The sequence below is a fragment of the Neofelis nebulosa genome, chromosome 11 (genome assembly GCF_028018385.1).
Source record: "Neofelis nebulosa isolate mNeoNeb1 chromosome 11, mNeoNeb1.pri, whole genome shotgun sequence".
NCBI lineage: Eukaryota > Metazoa > Chordata > Mammalia > Carnivora > Felidae > Neofelis > Neofelis nebulosa.
This window is the reverse complement of record NC_080792.1, coordinates 83,161,769-83,187,974: the sequence shown is the minus strand read 5'-3', so window position 1 is coordinate 83,187,974 and position 26,206 is coordinate 83,161,769. Positions and strand designations below refer to the sequence as shown.

The following is a 26,206-nucleotide window of genomic DNA, read 5'->3' as shown; positions in this document are numbered from 1 at the left end:
CACGCCAGTTGGCCATCTGAGATCCTGTTTATGTGATGACCAATCGCCCTCTCTTCCAGTATACTTCCCAGAGATCTCAAACTGGCGACTCCAGAGCCACTAGGAAACTCTGCCCGCCTCCTGATTCTACAGAAATAAATCAAACTCACCGTTTGCGGGAAGATTCTCCCCCACTCCCCGACAAGAAAAAAAAAAAAAAAACCCTCCGGGCACTACTGTAGGTTTGTGTTTTATCTGCCAAACTCACAGGAGTAAAACACAGCCCTCTGTCTGGGCTACCTGAATAACTCCATTCATCCTTTATGACTTAACACGGAGGCCACCTCCTCCAAGGGGACTTCCTTGATTGCTCCTCCCTCCTGCCCCCCCCCCCCCCAGGATAAGTTAAGCACGCTTCTTCCCTTTGTGCTGTCATTAACAGTCGGCTTTCTCCACCCATGCTGCGCTGAAATGTCTGTTTCTGCTGTCTCCCCCCGCCAGGTACCAGCTCTGTGCAGAGGTCTGTAGACTCGGCATGAATTTTGAAGCCTGGCACCTAGGAGGGTCTCCACGTGCTTGCAGAACAGAGAGAGCATGGGACAGAACGGACGAAACGGCTCCGTTGCTCAGGGTGCTGACAGCGGGAACGCACAGTAATAATAGCCAAAATAGTAATAGCTCCTAGTGCCTATCGGTGGGCTTTGTCTGTGAATCTTTTACGAATTACTTCACTTAGACTCAGTTTAGGTCTTCTGGGAAGGAGACACTCAGATGCAATCAGACAGTCAAGAGATTTGTCTGGGGATGCTGGGGAAGGATCCAGGGGCCAGGGCGCAGGAGTAGAGCATTCAGACTACACCACAGGGTACTCTTGGGAAGGCTCTAGTCCCTCTGCGGTGTTCGGGGACGGGCTGTGGGCAGCCTGGGAGGGTGTGAACACTGTACCGGAACGTAGAATGGGTCAGCAGGAGGCTCCCCTACTGTGGTACCTCTGTAATATTTCTAATAACGCCTGGGGAGCCACTGATATTAACGTTGCTGTGTTCCAGAGGCCTCCAGCCTAGGCAAACTGGGGTGACTTGGCCCAAGGTCTCACACACATACACGGGGCTCTTAAAGATGCGACCGTATAGCGCTACCCGACCAGCCTGGCTCCCAAACGTGTGTGCGGCCTCTTTGCCCCAGAATCTCCGCAAGCCTGGGAAGAAGACAGTGATGACTCCCAGGGGCTTAATAACAACTTCTCTGTGCCTGCACCGTTGAAGCATCACATCACATCTTCGAGCTCTTTTCACCCTTCGGGCAGCCCTGTGTGAAGGCACCTCCGTCCTCCCATTTCCCAGAAGAGGAGCCCGAGGCAGAGAGAGAGGAAGCCGCTCACCCCAAGGCCACAGCTTGTAAATAGCAAAGCCGAGCGGCAAGCTCCGGGAGGCCTCTGACTGCTAAGGGCTCCGTCGACGGCACCAACGCAAATAGCAAGAATGTTTGACATACATGTCGTGTGTGCCATACGTTTCTGCAAAATGTTACTGTTTAAGTTGACCCGGAACTACAGATGTTCACAAGCAGCGGCTTGGTGACGACGCAAGTCCCCAGCAGAGCCCCTGGGGGAGGATCGCAAGCCCCGGGCGGGTCCCGGGGCGGAGGCGGGCGGGCGGGGGGGGGGGGGGTGATCCGGGGGCGGGGGCAGGTGCCCAAGCCTCCAGCTCTGGCGGGCAGGTGGCTGGAGCCGGCTCCGGGCTGGCCGGCGGAAGGGCGCCAGGCCGGGATGCTCAGCTCCCTGCGTGCGAAGACGAGGCCGCGCCCCCGCGCCCCCGCGCCCCCGCTTGCGCCGTGCCTGCCGCCGCCACCCGCCCGGCCGGCCACGCAGCGGCCTCCGCAGACTCGGCGGCGCCAGCGCACCTGCAATAAGGCCCCGCCGCCGCCGCCGCCTCGCGCCCAAGGCCGCCCGCCCGCGAGCCGCTGATAAGACGCGGGGAGGGGGCGCGAGGAGGGGGCGGGGCCGGGCTCCGGCCCCCTCCCCCCCCGCCCCCCCCCCCTCCGCCAACCCTGTCCCCAGACCGCGCGCGCACTCAAGCCAGTCGCCCCTGCAGCCGCTGCCTGTAGCTTTCTCTTGCCTGGGCCCCGCCCCCGCCGCGTGCGTGTGTGTGTGTGTGTGTGTGTGTGTGTGTGTTTCCCTGTCTCTTTCCCTCTCCCGTAGCCCTCTGGTCACTCCCAGCCCTTTCTGCCCACGCTCCCCTCTCTGCCTCTCCCCGTCTGATCCTCCCTCCCCATCTCCCTGTTCTCTGCCTCCTTTTTGGTTTCCCTTTCAGCATGGTGAGTCACTCTATCTGTGTCCCCATCTGTGTGGCTCCCTCTCCACTGCACCACTGCAAGCCTGCCTGCCGGGAGCTAGGTCCCCAGAGCCAGCGGGAGCAGGAACAGCTGGACCCCTGGAGCGGGCTCAGCAGGTGTCCTGACATCAGTGGGCTGGGCTGTACTCACCTGGGCGCCTTTCATCTGGGGCTCTGCGCGCACTTCACAAACGGGTCATTAGGGCCCGCCTGGGGGCAGGTCAGGGAATAGCGCAGCCGGGGCTGTTTGGTTATCTTCATTATTAATACGCACCCCCTCTCCCTTAAATGAGTTTAGTGCTGGAGACAGAATCCCCGCTGACGCCCAAGAGATTAAGGTCTCTCACGGTTGCACAGGCCAAAGATGACTGATAGCACAGGGAATATGAGTTTCTGCCGCTTCCTGCCTGCAGTGGGAGCTTAGAGGCTGCTTGCGGGTTTGAGAGCGCCCCTGGGGTCCCGCGAGGAGGCTGGATTTCTCAGAAGGGGTCCTGGCAACCAGGGGTCCACCGGGAAGGTACTCCTGCCTCCCAGAAGGGACACGCAAGGATCCCAGTGGGACCACAGCCTCTTCGCCCTCGGCGAAATCAGGAGAATGGCAGAGAGAAAGCCAGTGACCTAGGTTTTATTTCTGCATTCATTTTTCTGATCAATGTGGTGCATCCATCCAGGTACTACCTGCGGATAAACAGCTAGGGGCCCATGCAAGCCTGGGGCAGCTCAGGAACTGGCCCCGGGGAGGAGCCCCCACCCAGGCAGAGAAGGCCTCGTCAAAAGCATATTCCCTGGGCAACAGAGACTCTGCCTCAGGAAGGCGGTTCAGGTCCAACCAACTTGTCCCCCTAATCCCCAGAGTCCCCGAAAGTGACTTTTCGGGTACGCATTCTGGGTACCCAAAGCTAGCCTAGAGGAGCCGCAGACGGGGGGCCTGGGAATTGAGAAATCTGGAATCGGAGTCCTAACTATCTCCGGTAAACAATGAGAGGGATGGTGTGAATGGGGGGCAAAGCAATAGTGACAAAACGTTGGGGCCTTCTGAGGCCTTTCAGACCAGCTCTGCCTCCAGGGTCCCAAGTTACTGGTCTAACACTGTCACTGAGAGGCCTTCACTGTGTGACCTCAGGCAAGTCGCTTGCCCTTTCTGGGCCTTATCTCTAAAATAAGATCAAAGCTTTCTTTGGCTCCTTCAAGTCTCTAGCCAGGCAGTTTCTTATAGCCTGACCTCTTACACGTTTCCCATAGGAGGGACCTAAATTGTTTATTCCACACTCCCTGTCCCAAGTCTCTGTTTGGGTGTGTGTTTATTTTTTAAGCTATGGGAGGGGAACTTCTTTTTTTTTTTTTTAAATAGAAAAATCTAGCAAAATACCGTGATATTTTATTTTAAAGACCCGTGCCAGGATATATTCTCAACGTGAAGAGATTCTTGCAATCTGCTTGTGATTTCACTGTGATAGCAAATACGGGCGAGGAGCTGAAAGACTTAAGTAATTTTTTTTTTAAAAAATTGCTTTCTTATCAGTCACAGACATTTAAGAAGATTTTCAATAGCACCACTTCCTTGGACTATCATTGAAAAGAAGTTCGTCTTTCTGCTTAACAGTAGTTCGGCTAATCACAGGGCAAAGCATTAATTGCAGAATCTAGCTGCTGGCTGTGCAGGTGCTGACTGTAAAGTTCTACCCGCTTTTGTGTTTGCTTGAACGTTTGTAATCCATTCTAGGAACAGAAAGATAGAAGGTCAACGAGAACCCCTCTTGTCCTAATGCATAAACCAGAGCTCATGCTGCTGACGCCCCGGATCTCGCTAGTGACTACACTGCAGGAGGAATCTGGGTGTTCGGTGGCACTATTCCGAGGGAAAGGAGATGCCGCCTGCTTGGTGTCCCAAAGCTAGCCCCGAGGAGCCGCAGAAGGGGCCTGGGGACCGAGAAATCTGGAATCTGATTACGTGTGCGTCACTGAGTCACGCTCTGACCTTAGGTAAGTAGCTTTGCCGCTCAGTGTCCTGGTTTTTTCCATCTGTGAGATGGGAATGATAACGCGGGGCTGTTGGGACAAGCAAGCAGATAACTTCCAGAAAGCCCTTTGAGCTTCTTGGAAATAGCACGAAAGATATGATTAGGCGCCAGTGTGCTACAGGGAAGCGTGCCCGGTGGCAACTGGAATGATCCGCGCTCCCTCTGGGCAGACGTGGTCATCAGGCTATAAACGGAGCTTGTCAGTTCTAACACCTGGCATTATTCATCTTCTCTCCCCCTCCCTTCCCTCTCCCATCCCCTTCACCCCCACCCCTACACCCAGCACATACTGTCTCTAGAAGCTCGTCTTATCATCCCACACTCATGCTCGTGTCACCGCCCCCCCCCCCAAGCCTGAAATGCCCTCTCCTCCTGAAACCTAGGGCAGGAGCCCTCATTCCAGTCCTTTCTTACAGTAATGACGGCACACACCAGTACTTACTATTACAGCAGTCTCCATACTACGCAACAGGCCCTGTGCTAAGTGCCGTACGATCACTTGGTCCTTCCTCTTACCGCCCCCTTTTGACAGATATTTCCAATAAACTGCCAACTCCAAAAACCTGTTCCTAACTTATTCCATGAAAACACACCTCCTGCTGGGTGATTTTTAGACGTGATGTCATGGAGCCCTCGCCGGGCGAGATAGGACTTAGGTCCTCACTCCACAGACGCCCCCCCCCCCTTTCTGTCTCCTCGATGCCGTGACCCTCCCCATACGCGTCACCTTGACCTCGTCAAGGAGCTGTTTGGTCCGTGTCCCCAGTACTTCCGGGATGCGTAGACACCCGCGAGGCATGTATTAGGGCCGACCCACCGCGGTAACAAACAAAAGTCTCTCAAGTCCCAGATGGCGTGTCACCATCAAAGTCTGGTTCTCTGTAAGACTAAATCCAAGGAAAGTCCGCAGAGGGCTCCGTTTGACACCGTCATTCCGAGATCCGGGCTCCTTCCGTTTGGTAACTTTTCTGCCCTTCCCTGCGCCCCTGGAGTCTTCTTCATTTGGCAAATGGATGGGAAAGAAAAGAGCACAAAAGGTGGTGTGGGAGGTTTTGGGGGGGCCCGGTCTGCAGGCTGAGAATGTCACTAACGGCCACCATCGGACGTCAGCAGGTCCTGCCCACAAAGTGTCAGGAATGACACAGAGGGAGCACCGAGACGTCTGTCTTCCGGAACGAGAAAGAACTTCAAGGTTAAGTGTTTTCAGAGCTGTGGCACCTGGCTCCTGGCCGAGTAACCTCTTTACCACACACCCGCTGCGATTTCCAGGTCCTTGAAGAAAGATAAAAATATCTGCCCTGGAAGTCTTTACTCCCGGCTAGTGGATTTCCTCACGGCAACAACAGCAAGACCCCTTCCGAGTTTAAAACCTGCCCATGACTCCCTAAGAGAAAACTATCTTCACCAGCCCTACCCTCACCACCATGGAACCTCACCTGCCATGGGCTTATGTGCAATTTCCTGAAAACACTAGGCTTCTCCCATCCCCGGAGAAACGGCATGTACGGGTCCCTCTTGCTAGAGGCTACTGAAAAAGACGTCTTGGTCCTTTTGAAGACACACTGGGAAGAAGCGGACCGTTTTCTGCCTTTAGCCATTGGTGCTTGAGAAAGTGATGCCTGAAGCAGCACAATCTATGGGTAGAACCACCTGGAAAGGTTGGCAACGGAAAAGACGGAAGGAGGCTCTTTGAGCTTCTGAGTTACTCAACCCTCCAACCATCCTCCTGCACATCTGATCTCTCAGATTATAAAGCCCTTAAGTGTCCAAACCTCCTGAATCTTGGCTTCTTGGTGCTTGAAGCCAACAGCCTTCTCATAGGTGATAAATGTACCATCTGAACTGAAACACCTTTGAGAGCGCAAGGAACCACGATCGATAATTACGCCCGGGCACCAACCACGAATTTCCCGAGCCGAGAGGGGAGGATGTTCATCATAATGCTGAATTATCCAAGTTCATATCCAAGTTTGTATGCCTGTCGGACATAAACCTCCATTTCCTCATCTGCAAACGGGGGATGATATTATCTGACTTGTGTCGTAGGTGTGAGAATTACCTAAGAGGGGATGGAGGTGCCTCCAATGATGTTTAACACCTAGTAGCTGGCTGTCCTTCTTCCTACATACTACGGAGAATTCTGGTCCACTCTTCAGTTTCCCTTTCCATCACCTGTTGCCTTACTGAGACTTCGGGTTCTATTCTACAGAATCACAGGAAGAGAGAACAGGAGAAAAGAAAAAAGGCCCATGGCCCATAGGTTTATGTCCATTTCACAGTGTCCAGGAAGGACAAATGAACTTGAGCCACCGGGAAATTACTTTTGGGTTGTCTGTGTTTTATTAACAGTGACAGGGGACCAAAGGCTGACCTCCATGGCCCATGGGTGCCTCAAGATTATAAGTAAGCGAATGAATAAATGAATGAATGAATGCCTTACCTGGGCCAACGACCAGTCAAGAGTCTAGGAGCGCTTGGATGGCTCAGTCAGTTAAGCATCTGACTCTTGGCTTCAGCTCAGAACATGATCTCATGGTTCGTGAGTTCGAGCCCCATGCATGGCCAGCCCCACGCTGATAGCACAGAGCCTGCTTGGGATTCTCTCTCTCCCTCTCTCTGCCCCTCCCCTACTCACACTATCTCTGTCTCTCTCAAAAGAAATAAATAAACTTAAAAAAAAAACTGTAAAAAGTCTATCTACCAAGAATATAGCTGCTGTATGAGTGGACCTAAAAATAAATACAGATGACCTTTCAATAATGTGGGGGTTCTGGATACCAACCCCCATGTACAAAATAACTTTTGACTCCCCAAAAACTTAACCACAAATACAGCCTACTGTTGACCAAAAGCCTTAAAAATAGCATAAACAGTTGATTAACACATATTTTCTGTGACTTGTAGTATACACTGTCTTCTTACAATAAAGTAAGCTAGAGAAAATAAAATGTTATTAAGAAAATCATAAGGAAGAGAAAATACACTGGCAGTCCTGTGTTGTATTTATAAGAAACAATCCACATATAAGTAGACCCATGTTGTTCGAAGCTCAAACTGTATGCTTAGCCCTGTCTTTATTTATTGTCTTTTAATTTTTTTTAATGTTTTATTTGATTGTTGAGAGAGAGAGAGAGAGAGACAGAGTACATGCAGGGGAGGGGCAGATAGAGGGAGACACAGAATCTGAAGCAGGCTCCAGGCTCCAAGCTGTCAGCACAGAGCCCGATGTGGGGCTTGAACTCAGGAACCACGAGATCATGACCTGAGCCAAAGTCGGATGCTTAACCGGCTGAGCCACCCAGGCACCTCTCGGTAAGCCCTGCCTTTATACTGGACACTCTATGTCCTCTTATTCTCCATGTCCCAGTTCCGTGGTGACTTCAGAAATAAAATCAATCACATCTGTGAGACAAGTGATGTAGCGATGTCTGTGTTCTTTGGGGAAGAAAAACTGATGTAATGAACAAAATCATTCATAGTGTCTCTGCCTTCAATTCAAATCGAATCAACCAACATTTATGGAGCTCCTACAAGGGCTCAGGCACTGTTGTCCCATCCAGAAGTATCTAAATTTGAAGAATAAAAGAAAGGACATTACTTAATTCAAATTGATCAATTTCCAATCCCCTGCCAAGCCCCCAGAGGGAAATCATCATGGTTAGGAACCTCCCTGAACCCTCAACATCCCATTGAATGTTGTCTATCCCTGACCTACAGGTTTGACAAGTCCTGAAAGAAAAATGGGTAGATGCTGATGTGAAGAACTCAGTTCAGAGGACAGTCAGCTTTTTTTTTTTAATTTTTTTTAACATTTATTTATTTTTGAGACAGAGAGAGACAGAGCATGAATGGGGGAGGGTCAGAGAGAGAGGGAGACACAGAATCCGAAACAGGCTCCAGGCTCTGAGCGGTCAGCACAGAGCCCGACGCGGGGCTCGAACCCACGGACCGTGAGATCATGACCTGAGCTGAAGTCAGACGCTCAACCGACTGAGCCACCCAGGCGCCCTGACAGTCAGCTTTTTGATCAGATATATTAAAATAATTTTTAAAATATTTAATATACATTCTTATCATCAAAGAAATAACACAAGAATTTGGGATATATAGAAATGTGCAAAGAAGAAAATAAGTCATCAGAGAACCATTGACACGATATTTTTCCACCCTTACACTCTTTTTCTGGTGTGTGTGTGTGTGTGTGTGTGTGTGTCTGTGATTTGTGGCAAAAGTGATATCATGCAATGCAGATTCTTTTAGAACTTTTTTAAAATTATTTTTTAACATATGTTCAGTTTTGAGAGACAGAGAGCATGAATAGCAGAGGGGCAGAGAGAGAGACGGAAACACAGAATCCAAAGCAGGCTCCAGGCTCTGAGATGTCAGCACAGAGCCTGACGCGGGGCTCAAACCCACGAACCACGAGACCATGACCTGAGCTGAAGTCGGGCACTTAACCAACTGAGCGACCCAGACGCCCCATAAAACTTTTTAAAGATTATCTGTCATAAGGAAATTGAAGAAGATACAAAGAAATGGAAAAACATTCCATGCTCATGGGTTGGAAGAATAAATATTGTTAAAATGTCAATACTACCCAAAGCTACCTACACATTCAATGCAATCCCAATCAAAATTGCACCAGCATTCTTCTCGAAGATAGAACAAGCAATCCTAAAATTTGTATGGAACCACAAAAGACCCCAAATAGGCCAAGTCATATTGAAGAAGAAGACCAAAGCGGGAGGCATCACAATCCCAGAATTTAGTCTCTGCTACAAAGCTGTCATCATCAAGACAGCATGGCATTGGCACAAAAACAGACACACAGACCAATGGAATAGAATAGAGACTCCAGAATTGGACCCACAGAAGTGTGGCCAACTAATCTTTGACAAAGCAGGAAAGAATATCCAATGGAAAAAAGAGAGTCTCTTTAACAAACGGTGCTGGACAGCAACATGCAGAGGTATGAAACTAGACCACTTTCTTATGCCATTCACAAACATAAACTCAAAATGGATAAAGGACCTGAATGTGAGACAGGAAACCATCAAAACCCTAGAGGAGAAAGCAGGAAAAAACCTCTCTGACCTCAGCCGCAGCAATTTCTTACTTGACACATCCCCAAAGGCAAGAGAATTAAAAGCAAAAATGAACTACTGGGACCTCGTGAAGATAAAAAGCTTCTGCACAGCAAAGGAAACAACCAACAAGACTAAAAGGCAACCAACGGAATGGGAAAAGATATTTGCAAATGACATATCGGACAAAGGGCTGGTATCCAAAATCTATAAAGAACTCACCAAACTCCACACCCGAAAAACAAATAACCCAGTGAAGAAATGGGCAGAAGATATGAATAGACACTTTTCCAAAGAAGACATCCAGATGGCCACCAGGCACATGAAAAGATGCTCAACATAGCTCCTCATCAGGGAAATATAAATCAAAACCACACTCAGATATCACCTCACGCCGGTCAGAGTGGCCAAAATGAACAAATCAGGAGACTATAGATGCTGGAGAGGATGTGGAGAAAAGGGAACCCTCTTGCACTGTCGGTGGGAATGCAAACTGGTGCAGCCGCTCTGGAAAGCAGTGTGGAGGTTCCTCAAAAAATTAAAAATAGACCTACCCTATGACCCAGCAATAGCACTGCTAGGAATTGACCCAAGGGATACAGGAGTGCTGATGCATCGGGGCACTTGTACCCCAATGTTTATAGCAGCACTCTCAACAATAGCCAAATTGTGGAAAGAGCCTAAATGTCCATCAACCGACGAATGGATAAAGAAGTTGTGGTTTGGGGGCGCCTGGGTGGCGCAGTCGGTTAAGCGTCCGACTTCAGCCAGGTCACGATCTCGCGGTACGTGAGTTCGAGCCCCGCGTCAGGCTCTGGGCTGATGGCTCGGAGCCTGGAGCCTGTTTCTGATTCTGTGTCTCCCTCTCTCTCTGCCCCTCCCCCGTTCATGCTCTGTCTCTCTCTGTCCCAAAAATAAATAAAAAATGTTAAAAAAAAATAAAAAAAAAAATAAAAAAAAAGAAGTTGTGGTTTATACACACAATGGAATACTACGTGACAATGAGAAAGAATGAAATCTGGCCCTTTGTAGCAACGTGGATGGAACTGGAGGTATTATGCTAAGTGAAATAAGTCATACAGAGAAAGACAGATACCATATGTTTTCACTCTTATGTGGATCCTGAGAAACTTAACAGAAGACCATGGGGCAGGGGAAGGGGGGGGCAAAAAGGTAGAGAGGGAGGGAGCCAAACCATAAGAGACTCTTAACAACTGAGAACAAACTGAGGGTTGATGGGGGGTGGGAGGGCGGGGAGGGTGGGTGATGGGCCTTGAGGTGGGCACCTGTTGGGAGGAGCACTGGGTGTTGTATATAAGCCAAGGTGACCATAAATTGTTTTTTTTAAGAAAAAATAAATAAATAAATAAATAAATATAAAGAGTATCTATCGTCAATATTTCCTCCTGTTCTTTAAGACCACAGTTTTAATCACTATATATAACTGTCCCTTGTTTAACATTACCACATTTTCCGTAAGGATCTACTGCTGAATAGCTAATTTCCTTTTTCTGTAGCTTAGTGGTATGACCGTATTCATCCATACATCTTGGTGACATCTCTGACTACCGCCTCGATAATTGTCACTGTAAACTTTTTTCCTCCTTCGGTAGGCAAAACACAGTAGCTTTCAGTTTTAATTTATACATATTTTATGATGATGTCACATGCCTTCCTTTAGCTTCAGTCGCCATTTAGAGTTCTTCTTTGGAAACTGATCACGCCTATCCCCAGCCTGTTCTTTTCTACGTGCACAGTTACCTTCTTATTAATTTACAGTAACTCGTCACATAGTAAAACCAATAATCATTTTGTTGTCACGATGTATGCATTTTCTTCTAGAATTATCTTCCTTCTGATTTTCATGGAGTTTTTTTAGTTTGGTTTGGGGGGCGGGGGTTTGTTTTTGATTTTGTTGTTGTTCTCATTTTTATTTGGTCGAATACATCGCTTGTAGCTTTGCCTTTCCTTTTAAAAAAGACTCCTCCACACAGGGTTCAGGTAAAAATTCATCTATGTCTCTAATTCTTTTATGGTCTGACTGTTCACAGGTGACTCAGTCTCCCTGCAGTGGCTTTGCCACATGGCGTAAGACTTTGACTTCACTTTGTCAAGGTTTATCACGTGTCATAGTCTCTTTCTTTACCTAATGATCATTTCTCCTTTGATTTAAGCTCCCACCTTTCTCATGGATTATACCCTTATCTATGCTTGGATGTATTAATGAGATTTTATATTTAATTCCATGTATCTAGATGTCTATTTTGCATTAGGCCCATATTGCTTGAGTCATGTAGCTTGGTAATGTGCTTTTAAGTTTGGAAGTATAATTTCTCCCCTACTTTTCACATAAAAATGTACGGCTACTCTCACTTCATTTTAACTTGAAGACCATTTCACCTCATTTTAACGAGTTCCTTTAAAAGCTCTTTTTTGGAATTTCATTAGGTTAATTTAATTTGATTTTTTATTATTTTTTAATTCTTTTACATTTTATTTATTTTTGAGAGAGAGACAGAGAGACAGAGCACAAGTCAGGGAGAGGCAGAGGGGGAGGGAGACGCAGAATTGGAAGCAGGCTCCAGGCTCTGAGCTGTCAGCACGGAGCCCAACGTGGGGCTCGAACCCACAAACCGCAAGATCATGACCTGAGCCGACGTCGGACGCTCAACTGACTGAGCCACCCAGGTGCCCCACTATTTTTTTATTTTTTTAATGTTTATTTATTTGGGGGAGAGACAGAGACAGAGCGTGAGTGGAGAAGGGGCAGAGAGAGAAAGAGACACAGAATCCAAAGCAGGCTCCAGGCTCTGAGCTGTCAGCACAGAGCTCAACGCAGGGCTCAAACTCACAAACTGTGAGATCATGACCTGAGCCAAAATCAAGAGTTGGACACTTAACCAAATGAGCCACCCAGGCACCCCATTAGGTTAATTTTAAAAACCAGAGAAGGTTTTGGTTTATTTTTAAACTCTCTATCTCTTAAAATTTTCCTTTGGTTCAATCAGCACATCTGCAAATAATTATATTTTTTATCCCTCTCTTTCTAGTTTATCTTCATTTCATCTAGGTTTTTTTTTTTCCTGCTTTATTGCATTGGCTAGAACTTCTTTAAATTAAGGGTGTCATAGGACTCCTTGTTCCTGACTTTAATGGGAAGGCCTCCACCAGGAATGATGTTGCTAGCGATCTGAAAAAGATAATCATTATGTTGAAGGAGCACACTTCTAGTTTAATGAAACCTTGGTTGTTGTTTTTGTTTTAAATCCCATGAATCTTGGCCTTCATCAAATACCTTTGTGATCTACATCAAAATAATCCTGTCAGATCATCTTACACTTTGGGATACAAACCCTATTTCACCATGATGGCTGTGATTGTAATGTAGGATTTCCACGGACCCCGCCAGGGAATCTATGGGAGTGGATTTAGGGAAGGAGGAGGGAATAAAGAACCAGAGATGGGTATTTAGGGAGAGACTCGGAAGGAGGGACGGCCCCACACCATCCTTGCTGTGAAAACTTAAGACCTCACAGATGAATTTCTGTGAACAAAGCTTCTTAAAGAAACAAAACTTTTACATAGCGCATGCCTCAACACAAATGTTTCTTTGTTTACTATGTTCTCATTTATATTCATAAGTGGGTGTGGCCTGTCAGTTATCTTTTCAGCGCCAGATTGGCTTACTTTCACCCATTCCTCATGGGAAAGTGTTAGGATGACCAGCTTGCCCTGGTTTGCCCAAGATCCTCCAGGTTTTAGTACTGAAAGTCTCATATCCCAGGAAACCACTCAGACCTTGGCAGTGCATAGAAAGTGATAATTTATTACCTCTTGAGCATGGACTATAACTCACTAGATTTGACCCAGGATTTAGTTTTCTAGAGATGGAATTTTAACCACACTGCAAATGTTTTCCCCGCCTCTTATGCATGTACAGAGGTATGTGCACACATATAAATAGACATACTTACATATATTAATTTTTCAGTAAAATTATTACTGTTTCCCTAGAATAGTTTCCTCGTCACTGAGATTTTTCAAAGTGAATGATACAGAGCAAGGGTTCTTAGCACGGGGTGGTTTTGCCCATCGGAAACATTTAGCAATTTCTGGAGATACCTTTTGCTGTCATAACTGGGGGGGGGGGGAGAGGTGTTAGTGGCATCTCCCAGGTTGAGACCGTGGATGCCGCTCAACATCTACAGTGAACGGGACAGCTCCCCACCACTGAGAACTCTCCAGCCCACATGTCAACAGTGCTGAGGTTGAGAAATCCTGACATAGGGTGACATACAGCACTCTCTCACAACTTCACGTTCTGTTTTTTTGTGGCTAACTTAGGATATTTATGTTTCTTCTTGCTTGACCTTCTTTCAACTTCTCCATACCTTGCCCTTTTAAATTTGTTTATTTGATTGCTTCTCAACCTTTCGGCTAAGATCAAGTGTAAAATCTGTTTGTTTCTCAAAGAACAGCCTCCCAAGTTTACCTGTCAAAGTGGGGTCGGTTTCGGTCCTTACTTTCTGATTTCATATGAACGACTTCTGGTCTTCTGCATTTGCTTGGTTCGTTTTGATGTTCTTTTCCCAACCGCTTTCGTTGAAAGCTATTAAGTGTGAATCATACACTGTGGTTTCACATTTATTTCAACTATCAAAGTCACGCCAAGCAGAGGGGGAAAGTGGTCGAAACATACATCACGATCTGTTTTCCAGCTGAAGGCCTGGCTCCAACAGCTGGATCAATTCAACTCACTGGGTTTTAATTAAGCCTGCTCATGTCCACAGTTACGAAACGAGAGGTTTCTTTCAAAAGTAGACAGAGCTGGAGATCTAAAAGCCAAACAGATTCAAAAGGAGACACAAGTTATGTAGGGCATAAGGCAAGTGGACGAGAGAAGCAAGGTAAAGTTAAAACATTGGAACAGCTGGGGGCAGGGATGGGTCCAAAAACCAGAAGCCTCACAAGTGAATGGAAATAAGGGCGGTCCTGCAAACGTGGTCAGAGGGAAGGCAGAAACCACGAGAATAAGTATCAGGATTCAAAGAGAAGGCGGTGCCTAATAAGGATGATCTTCTCTGTCCTGTAGGACAGATACCGTCCTTTCTTATTTGGTAGATAAGGACAAGGGGAGGTACAGATGGGGCAGATAACTTGCCCCAAGTCATAGGGCTTCAAGAGACAAACCGTCTCAAGATTCCAGAAACCAACCTCTTTTTCCCTACACCACGTTTCCTTGCAAATTACCCCTCGCAGGTAAGAACTAGTCCAAGAATCTCACTACAAAGCAGTTTCTCCAACGTCCTCTGCTTCAGACACTTCCGCCTGAAGGAAAACAGCCACGACTGAGAACCAGCTAAGCTGGGAAAAGTCCACATGAGGGACATAAATCTCCAGTTTACAAGAGTCAGGAAAATCCCCCTTGGGAAGGTTCTGGAGACGACTCAAAAAGACAAAGTCTGGGAATTTAGAAAGAGAAGCTAAAATGAGCCTGACAATGATCTCCCCGGGTTGTCACATCCTGGGGCACCCACACCCATGGAGATTGATGGCAAGAAGGCTTATTATTTGATCGTGTGACTGTTGCCAATTGCCCAATGGAGCAGCGAGGGGGGCCGAGAGGGATGAGCATTCCTTCCATGCGGTTTCCGCACGTGGGATTGTGGAGCTTTGCCTCTGCGTCGGTTTGCCTGCAAAAACTCTTCTCATTCCGCTCCCCGAAGTTGACTGCCCCAGATATCCGGGCTCTGCAGACCACGAAGAGGCAGCGCGCCTGCAGCAAAGTCACCATCAGGCAGAGGAGGCTGCAGGCGGGGGAGGGTGCAAGCGGGGGAGGGGCAAGAGAGAGGGGGACGGGGTCTGAAGCTGGCTGTATGCCGATGGGCTGACGGCCCAGAGCCCGACGCGGGGCTCGAACTCACCAACCGCGAGATCATGACCCGAGCCAAAGTCGGACGCTCAACCGACCGAGCCCCCCCCCCCGCCCAGGGGCCCCTGGAATCTTGAGAACAAGACGGAAAGTCAAACTCACTTAAGAGCGAGTAGAATGGAGATGGCCAGGGGCTGGGGAGGTGGAGCAAATAGAGAGAGGTCGGTAAAAGGCAGCACACTTTCAGCTCTAAGACCAACGATGTCTGGGGATCCGTTGCAGGGCACGGTGACCGTAGCTGATAGCACTGCACTGTACCATTGAAATGTGCTCAGAGAGTGGAACTTTTACGTGTTCCTCAAAAAGCAAAGATAAATACGTGAGATGATGGGCGTAATTAGCTAGTCAAGGGAACTCGCGGACAAATGTACACAGATATTGTCCAGCCACCGTGACGTGCGCTTTAAATGCCTTCCAACTCTATTGGCTTCTTGGGCCACAATAAAGCTAAAATTGTAAGAAATTAAAAATAAGAATGTCTCGATTAAAATCACGCCTGTTTGCTTGTAAAAATACATAAAGTCCATTAGATGTCTGACATATCGCGAATGCCCAACTGCGGCTGTGAGTATCGATTCTTATTAATATTTTATAAAATATTCAATGCTGTCATTCCTATTAATTTTATACTAATTAATGATGTAATTCTTACCATTATATGATTATAATGGTTATCATTACTAATATGATGTATCAGTTAAGATAATTAATCCTAATATTATTATTAATATTCAGTATACATTTTATTATTTAATATTAATATTCCTGTGGCGCTTTTTTCTTTGGGAATGCCAGCCCCTTACACAATAAACACCACACAGTAGCTGTTATGGAAATGCCCACTCGGGTGACTCTTTATCCTTTGTTTTGCAGGTAGTGGGAAATATCTTTCCGGGCTTAAGATCTTGGACCCAAGCCAGACATACAAGATCCGTGACCTTGGGCAAGTTACGTAACCTTCTGTACCGTCATTTTCTTATCTGTCCATTGGGTCTGAAATGTTACCAACCTCACAGAGTTGTTATAAAGGATAATCATGTTAATTACAAATAACATTTCAATGGCATGACAAACACATAGTTAAGCACTGTGCCCACATTTTCTATTATCACTTGATGGTTTCTTCATCTACAGATAGTCCCCGTGACTCAACCCTGCATCCCCATGAAGCAATCAAGAAGCCGGCCCCTTGGAAACAGCTCAGGCTTTCTGCAGAGTGTTTTTTTGCTGTCTGCAAAGACCATACAGATTGGTTCACTTCAAACCAACTTAGCAAACATTAACTGAGCACCTGCTATATTTAAGGCCCTGGGTCAAGTACTCTGAGGATACATTAATGAACCAGGGACTGCCCTCGAGGAAGCCTGTGCTCTGGCACAAGTGGGACCTAAAGGTGTCCATTTCTCAAAGTGCTCATCACCAGCACGGGGAACAGGATGGCCAAGTAGGCGGTGCCTGGGGGGCCCGCTCACACGTCACCCGGGTCCAACCTGCCTGCAGCTGGCACCTGCTACCTGTAACCCGGGGCAGGCGACATAACTCAGCCGGGTCTTAGTCTCCTCGTTTGTCAGACTGTGCGCAAAAGTGGCTCCTACCTCGTGGGCTTGTAGTGCAAGTTCAGGGAAGTGTTCTATGCCAAGGGCCCAGCAAGGAGCCTGGCAAAGCCTCTCAGGTGATAGCTGTTTTTATTATGATTAATCTAGGGAGCGATGGTGGAGTAGAAGGGTTTTCTTTTAAAAGCACTCTTTTGAATTAGTAAAGTGTCGGACTTACTCAATACAAAAGACTTTGAGTTCTATTTTTTTCTACTGAGAGCTATTTCTGTTGTTTTTTCTTTAAGTTTATGTATTTTGAGAAAGAGAGAGAGAGAGCATGCGCACACATGAGTGGGAGAAGGGCAGAGAGAAAGAGAGAGAGAGAGAGAGAGAGAGAGAGAGAGAGAGAGAGAATCCCAAACAGGCTCCACCCCATCAGCACAGAGCCGAACTCGGGGCTCGATCTCAGGAACCGGGAGATCACGACCTGAGCTGAAATCAAGAGTCAGACGCTTAACGGACTGAGTCACCCAGGCGCCCCATCTGTTGTGTTTTCCAATAACCAAAAATGGCCCTGCTCCCTTGTACGGCATTTTCCAGTTGCTCTGGTTGTTTTTGAGGCCCCTTGCCACGAGACAAGTCTTACCTGTCCCTCTCTACACGGGCAAGAACTTTTTAGGTGGATTCCTCAAAAGGAATCAACTATTCTGGGTCCACAGGCCCCGGGGGATTTCCCAGGATGTGGAACATCCAGCGCCAAGACGAGGACTGTCCCGGGCAAAGTGGAAGAGCCGTGTCCAGCCTGGACCTTCGCGCACAAGGGAGCACGTGCATGCACGTGGAAATTTCCGTGCATGTGCACAAGCGTGAGCCTCCGAAGACGAAAGCCACCCCTGGACAACACACAGCTGGGTCTGGCACGCAGCAGACAAGGTCCACGGGAAGGAGCAGGGGCGTGAGATCCGCTTCCATCCGTCCCTGGCCGTGCCTGAGCCACGGAGCGCCTTTCCGCAGGCTGCCGAGCAGGAGGGCTGGCACGACTTTTTCAGGATGTGAGCCTCAGCTTCCAATTATGCGGGGCAGTCCTGGCTCCTGACAGTACGTGTGATCCCTGAGTCACTCGGGAGGATTCGGAAAGTAAACGGGAAAAACAGATCAGCACGTCCACGAGAGGTGACAACGCGATTGCCCGGGAATGTTGATCCTGGATTCAAATGTGGGCTTTGCTACTTTCTAGAGCCGTGACTTTGGGAAAACTACCAACCCTCCTGAGCCTCAGTTTCCTCTTTAGAGGACTAGATAGATCGTGTATGCCCCCCTACAGAGTGTGGGGGAAGAGAATACAGACGGGACGCCGTAAACGGCTGCCGTGACTGACCGTTGTCACCGCTGTAGAGATGTCGTCACGAACAGCACTGACACTCGCCCATAATGGGAACCCAAGTATTTTTCATTCCTGAGCCTTTAGGTCAGCCATTTAAAACAGCTACAAAAATCTCACACCAACATTTCTGGGCACAATACACAAGTTTTTTGTTTTGTTTTGTTTTGTTTTGTTCTTTTAAATGACATTCAAGTAGGGCGCATTATGAACAACAGAGATTAGACACAAAATCTTCTTCTTTTTTTTTTTTTTTTCCAACCTTGGGGAGCAGAGTTCTTCCAAATTCTCTTGGTTAAACTCAATCTCTCTCCCTAAGTATTTTCAGAGAAAGGATGTATTATTTTATGAAATCAAATCAGATAAAAGGAGGGGTTCAAGAGTTAAATAGGTTTGAGGAATACTGGAATTTCCTCCTGGAATTCAATGGACTTCTTCACCGCAGGACTTCTCAGAGCTTTTATGACGCAGATAAACTTGGTGGTGCCCCCAGAGGGAGGAAGAACATGCTCCCCACTTACTTGGCCGTGGTGTCCTTTGCTCAGGGAGGGTGAACCAGCGGACTGGTATTGGGTAGAACAGCCTTGGAAAATCCCGATCTAGACGTTTCTAGACGAGTCTTAGTTCCTGTCTCATCTCAATCCACACCCCATTGCCTGACTTACTTTATTCTTGGTTTTTCTGCTTGGCCACCCAAGAGCTCTGACTCATTCTTATGCTTGGCCTTTGCTCCTGGATGATTCCGAGCCCTCCCGACTGACCACCCGGAGCGCATGGCACCAGGATCTAAACAACCATAGAACTCTCTCTGTGTGTCTCATGCCTCCTTTCTGGGAAACCGAGTTCCTTTTTGATCTACCAAGATGCTTCATTTCTCCTAGGAGAGCACTGCTATTTGACAAAGATGATAACACGTGGATGACCTACATGAAGATAAAATGATCACCCCTGGGAAGTGGGGACTCTCCGTATCCCCATTCCCCAGACGTGAAAACTGACATTCCCAGAGGTTCTCCGACTTCCCTACCTGTCACCCGGGAAGTAAGTCTTAACACCTGTATTCCTAGGGACCACCAGAAAATGGACTTATTCCAGAACCCGTGTTCTTCAAATACATGACGCAGAGACTCTCAAAAATACCAGGACTCGAAGATCTTAAGTGAAGTCCCACAGGCAGAATTATAGCAAAACGATCAGGCACAGAGGCCCTGCGAGACCTCAGCTCCCTCCAAACGCTATAACATGAGCATCTCAAGCTCCACAAAATATGGCGGCCGATGACCCGAGCCTTGGATGACCCCCTCCTCCTTCCCCTGGGCCTTGGCAGAGGAAAACAAGGCGCGCAGCCCCAGCCTTGGCTCTTCTCCATCTCTGCCATGGCATTCTTTTGTCCCATCGGCACCTCGGGTTTTCTCCTCATCTATATAATGGGGTAACTCGGGGAAACTGACCCTATCCCGTGGCCAAAAGACGCTTCCCTCACCTGGGCTTCTTGGGGGTGGAATCCTCCCACTAATCAATAACAGGCTCAGAATCACCTCCGCCCATTCCCCCCACCCCGGTCAGAGGAGATAAGACGCTGCCCTACTTCCTGCATCAAACTGTCTCCTTGTCGAGTCCTTGGTGCCACTGAGGTGACTGGCGCCTGCTGCCACCCCCACCCCATGAGGTGGCAGCTTATCGTCTGAGGGTGAAGCGAAGTGATGCGTGTGTCCACACAGGGGCCGATTGTCGCGAGCGCTTGCAGGATTGTAAAAGGTGCTGTATAAATCAATTATTAATACCAATCAGAGCATAATAGCACCATGAGCAAGAGACAGGACGCCCGGAGACGGGCACCACACCCTCTGTGACACCGTCCTCAGGAGCCAGGTATCTCACGAGTTATGAAAAGAGCAGTAAGGATTAACCCCTTCTCCACGAATCTCACCTGGCCTTGCAGAAGCCTCCGCCTCAGCTAGGGAAGGTTCTAGAACTTTAGAACCGTGGGGTATTGAGCGCCAGCTTTGAGTGCCAGTGCCCAGTCAGGACGGCAGCCTGCCCCACTGGACTTCACAGAAAATGGTTCCCACTGAGACGCCTCTCATAAGCCAACTTGGTGCTCCCTGGCATCGGGGGGGTGCCATTCACAGGCCCCCTGAGCTGGGTGTATTTTCTCAAGCCACTTCCTGTTCCCTCCTGGGCTCCACCTTATGAGCTGGGGACAACAGGAACAATCTATTCAGGCAGTGGCTATGATGAGTTGATTTTGTGTGGGTTTTTATTTAATTTTTTTATCAGAAATTTTTTAATGTTTATTTATTTTTGAGAGAGAGAGAGAGAGAGCGAGAGAGAGCAAGTGGGGAAGGGGCAAAAAGAAAGGGAGACGCAGAATCGGAAGCAGGCTCCAGGCCCCGAGCTGTCAGCACAGAGCCCGACGCGGGGCTCGAACTCCCGAACCGTGAGATCATCATGACCTGAGCCGAAATCGGACGCTTCACCGACTGAGCCACCAGGTGCCCTAAATTGATTTTGTGTTTATTCTCTGATGTTCCAAGCCCCTGGTCTGGTTTGGTGATTCTCCTCCGAGTTTTCACATGTCTCCGACGAGTGGGTATGCCAAAGTTACACAAACAAAACTTCCCCGGGGGGGAAGACATCATTTGGGCTCTTTCAGAAATACACATCGGGGCGCCTGGGTGGCTCAGTCGGTTAAGCGTCCGACTTCAGCTCGGGTCACCATCTCGCGGTCCGTGAGTTCGAGCCCCGCGTCGGGCTCTGGGCTGACGGCCCAGAGCCTGGAGCCTGCTTCCGATTCTGTGTCTCCCTCTCTCTCTGCCCCTCCCCCGTTCATGCTCTGTCTCTCTCTGTCTCAAAAATGAATAAACGTTAAAAAAAAAAAAAAAAACAGAAATACAGATTAAGCACCCTATGGCACTTGTAGGACCTACCAGTGTTGGGTGGCAGATCAAAACTTCACAATGATTAAGACCAACAGCCTCGAGGCAGGGTATCCCTGTCCTCAGGAAAAACAATTGATGATAAAAACGAATCTGGGTCCAGCAGGAACTGCCTGAGAATCCAAAGTACCAAGAAAGGCGGCACAGGAGGGAGGAAGACATCTTGCAGGAAATGGAGCGGAGGAAAAGCCCAGGGTGAGCAATGACAGATCTAGACAACAGACGCCAGCTTCCAGAACAACTTGAGTCATCTTTTTGTTTGTTTCTTACTTTTTTGGCCAGTAAGACCGGGCCAGTGGTCAGAATAATGGCTCCCCGAAAAGATGTCCACATCCTCAGGGGGGCGCCCGGGTGACTCAGTCAGCGAAGCATCCGACTTCAGCTCAGGTCCTGATCTCACGGTTCGTGGGTTCGAGCCCCGCGTTGGGCTCTGTGCCGACAGCTGGGGGGCCCGGAGCCTGCTTCGGATTCTGTGTCTCCCTCTCTCTCTTCCTGTCCCTCCCCCGCTCACGCTCTGTCTCTCGAAACGTAAATAAACGTTCAGAAAAATTTTTAAAAGATGCCCACGTCCTGATGCCTAGAATTCCCGGAAACTGTGCACGTGTTACCTTACTTGGCAAAAGGGAGTGTGTAGATGTGATCAAAGGCCTCCAGATGGGGAGACTGTCTTGGATGATGCGGGTGGGTCCGTTGCAATCACAAGAGCCTTACAAAAGGAGGGCACCAGGAAGAGTCTGGAGTCGGAGAAGATGTGCTGATAAGGCTCTGAGTGATGCCTTTGCTGGCTTCGGAGAACGGAAGGGGCCGTGAGCCAAGGAGTGTGTGCAGCCTCTATGGCTGGAAAAGGCCAGGAACCAGATTCTCCCCGGAGCCTGAAGCAGCCGTGCCGTGCCGCCCAGCAGACAGCTCCGTTGGGGAAATTCTCATCTCCAGCGCGGTAGGAGAGTAGATGTGCATCACCCCGAGCCCCTGCTTGTGCTCAGACGTTCACGCCGCAGCTGGAGACGAAACGGGGTGAGGCTGGGCTCCTCTCCCCTCCCGGCCCCCGAAAGCATGTGCGCCCCCCTCACAGAATCATGCTCGAGGTCCGTGCATGTATTCATTCATCCAACAAATACTCAGCGCAGAGCTCCTATGTGCAGGGCTCTCTTCCCAGCCTTGGGGGTTGCACCTGAGAATGATCCAGATGCGGAAATGAGTGGAAATGACAACCCAATGGAGGGACGCGCGGTAACAAGGCGAACGAACAATCAAATGACTCCCATCATTGCTGATAGACAATAAAGAGAAGGTCAGCGATGGCTTGGGAGGAGGTGACATTTGAACCAAGATGGGTCTATGAACACCTGGAGGAGATCCTATGGATACCCTAGGGTAGGAGTTGGCTGGGTAGGTCTGAGGAATAGCAAAGGGGTCGGTTAGGCTGACAGTGACAGAACCCAGAGAGGCCGATAGAGCGTGGGGTCAAAGAGGGAGCCAGGGACAGATCACACAAGGTCTTACAGGCCACAGTAAGGAGTGGGATTTTAGGGTAAGTGGATGGGAAGCCACCGAACTGAGCGATCCTTTATGGAATGTTCTGAAAGGATCCGATCTATGGTTATCTTGCAATAACATTACTCTCAGTTGCATTCAGCGTGCTTCCGTGAGGGGAGAAAAAATGAGGTGGACCAGGAACGGACCCCAATCCTACCTATCCCCCCGACAGAATATGTTCCGCAGGGCAACAGCTCTACTCGGGCACGCACCAGGAAGGAACGGGGCTCTAGGTCCGTGTTTCTCAAGCCCTTGGCATCAGAATCACGCAGGGGTGCTAATTACATCGGCAGAGTCCTAGGCCCTGCCCCCACACCAGTGGAACGGGCATTGCTGCGATTTGGGCCCCGGACCACCCTGCTCGAGAGGCGTCTCGGGAGGGTCTCTGCCAAGGAGGGTTTGAGGCCCACTGACCACTTCAGGGAAGACACCGCAGAGTCCTGGGGCACATCAGAGAAATGAGGGTCGAACCCGTGAGGAGGTGGTGAGACTTCTTTCCTGGAGGTCCCTCCCACAACCCAATTACTTCCAAGTTCCATAATGGCCCTCACGGGGTTAGGTTCACCGGGGTTCCCTCCAGTCACTATTTTCATTATGCGGTTGAAAGGATCGTTTGAGCATATGACAAACGCGTCTCGGGCTCCGATGGGCCCACGGACTCCCCGGGGGCCTCGTCGAGTAAGACTGGTGCAGCAGATCCGGGGTGAGGCTGCAGATTCTGTACCTCCGACCAGACGCCAGGCAACGTCAGCGCGGCTGGTCCACGGCTCCAGGCCCTTTGGATCAGCGAGGGTTGCAGACACCCGAAGGAACAGAATCTGCCAGCGGCCCCCGGATGGGTACATCTCCAAAGGCAGCCGGGTCACGAGGACGCTCTCGTCCGCCACGCAAGAGTCAGCGTGTCAGTTTCCACTGGGACACTAGCTGTGGCGTTTGGGGGGCCGTCACTCAAAGGGCCTGTGCCTCTGTTTCCCCATCCAGAAGATGGGACCCTAATGGTGTCCACCACAAAAGAGTGGTCACGAGGATTCCAGGAGCAAATATGAGACGGGCCGTACCCGTCATAAGCGTTCAGTACGTGTCAGCTACCGGCCTTGTTGACGTTTCTTTCCCTCTTTCGGACGCGGTTCCGCCAGGGAAGCTCTTTTATCTAATCTTTTTCTGCCCAGCCTGGATTCTGGCACTTAGCGAGTGTTCGATCCATCTGAGGAACGAACGAATGGATACAAACACACCAATCTATTCACCTTCAAAGGTGACGTTCCAAGGAAAGAATAGGGAAGGAGGCGATTCCCGCTTGTGGAACACTGTGCGGGGCACGATGTCGGTTGCTTTTCATACATTATTGTAGTCCGTTCTCTAAAGAGCCCTCGGAGAGAGGAAACGGAGGTTCAGGAGGTTGAGGCTTCGAGAAGTGAAGACGCTTGCCCGAGATCCCGCGGCTGTTGAGCGTCAGAGGCAAGGTTCAAAGCCATTTCTACCCAGGGTGGCTCTTCCTCGCCGGTCCCGTGACACCAACCTCCTCTGACCCTCCATATTTCCCCCTGAGAGAATTAGTCATGATCGGCTTTGATCGGCTGGGCGGCCAATGCGGTCCCAGCTCATGGCATTTCTCTGGGGCCTTATCTTTATGAACTGTGAATTTATCTCCCTGCAGAGATAGGGCTGTGGGTGAAGGGCCCCTGTGTCCACACCTGGGCAAGTCTTACCTGCTTCAAACAGGTCAGCAGGCAACTGGGAGCCTTTAATTGCCTTTTTCCTCACTTAGCCCCCTCCCTCAAGTTCAAACCCGCACGGTAAACACGGCCTCCAGGACCAAAGGTAAGGGAGGTGAGGCATGACAGTATTAGCCTGTAATCCCTTGATAAGACCCAGCACATTTCACAGAGCCATAAATTAATTCTTGGCCTCCGTAGCCTGTGAGGGTACAGAAAAGAAAGAGCAAGCTGGGAGGTGAGGACAGGCCACAGCGGCACAGGGAGCACAGCGTGATGCGATCACAGCAGTAGGAAACCCCCCAGAGTGTCCCCTCCTAGCAGGTGAAGGGTGTAACCCAGACCATCCAGTATGGTCTATGGTGGCAGGCTTCTCGGAGAAGGAAAAAGCAAACAGTCGGAGAAGGGGCAGGAGAGTGTTTGTCCCATCCGCTGTGCCCAGCTCACCCTTACGGCCAGGTTGGGGGGGAGGGGTGTCTCGTGTTTTCAACAGGCGGCAGATTTCCCACATCGGGCTGGACTGGCCACCATGTCCCAGAGGGCCTAGAATTCATGTATGGAGTAGAGTGACCCCAAAGTGTGATTGGGCCCACCTCAGCCTTGTCAGTGAAAGGTTGTCACCCTGACCTCAGGGGCCCCCTGCAGAGTCATTTCCCATAAGTCCTGTGGTTCTAAAAAGCCCTCCCTTGTGACACTTGAAAAATGAGTTCAAAAGGCCTCCAGGCTTGGGCGCCAGCTTGGCTCAGTCTATTTAAGTGTCGGACTCTTGATCTCAGCTCAGGTCATGATCTCATGGTCATGGGATCAAGCCCCAGGTCAGTATCCGTGCTGAACATGGAGACTGCTTGAGATCCTCTCTCTGTCTCTTTCTCTCTCTTCCCCTTTCCCGCTTGTGCTCCCTCTGTCTCTCTCAAAATAAATACACATTAAAAAAAAAAAAAGGCGTCTGGCATACAGGGATGTCTCCAAACAGAGTCATTTCCCAAGTGTCTATTTACAAGACTGTCTATAGTTGGTTTTCCTAATTCTTTGCTTCCTTTCAATACAACTTTCTGAATGCCCACCAAATGCCAAACATTATTGTCAGGCCCTGGGGATCCTACAGTGTCCCAGATGTACATTCATGGGTCCTGAGATTCCTGATCCAGTGGAGGATAAGGATAAGTGGACAGGAAACCAAAATATACCTTAGCAAACTCTGTGATGGCAGCCAAGGACAGGTGGGGTTTTAAACGGATCCTCACATGGGCTTGCTTTCGCAACACAGCAAATCTCTCTCTGATCCTTCACCCATTTGGAGTCAGCAAATACTTGGAGAATGAGAAATCATTTCATTATTAGCTAACACCAACTCACAAGGTAAAACTTCTATTCCGATTTGCATAGCGCATTCCAGAGCCAATCACCAAATATGTTTAGGCTTTCTACTTCTTAGGATAATCTACTCATCGGCTCTCTGCACAGATAGACGGTATGAGATCGCCCCACACTTCGGATGTTTTAAAAATATGATTTGAGTTGTTGAAAAGGAAACGACAACCCACTTAGGCAGAGAAAAGAGGGTAAGTCAAGTGTCTTTAAGGGACCAGCTTTGAGAAATTGCTTTAGGATAGAGGTATGGTTAAATTCACTCATCTTGACCTGAAAAATACATTTACTTCCCTAAGACTTGCCAAAAAGATTAAGAAAGGAAGAAAGAAATAGAAAGAAAGAAAGAAAGAAAGAAAGAAAGAAAGAAGAAGGAAGAAGGA

At 48.9% G+C, this 26,206-nt stretch overlaps 1 long non-coding RNA gene across 1 annotated transcript; it reads left to right on the top strand.

The window, feature by feature from the left end:
- The first annotated feature begins 5 nt into the window (after positions 1-5).
- On the top strand, positions 6-17,209 carry LOC131489292 (uncharacterized). The gene is made up of 3 exons (XR_009250467.1): positions 6-499; positions 4,036-4,295; positions 16,223-17,209. It is a non-coding gene; the product is annotated as an uncharacterized LOC131489292 (long non-coding RNA).
- Positions 17,210-26,206: the final 8,997 nt, after the last annotated feature.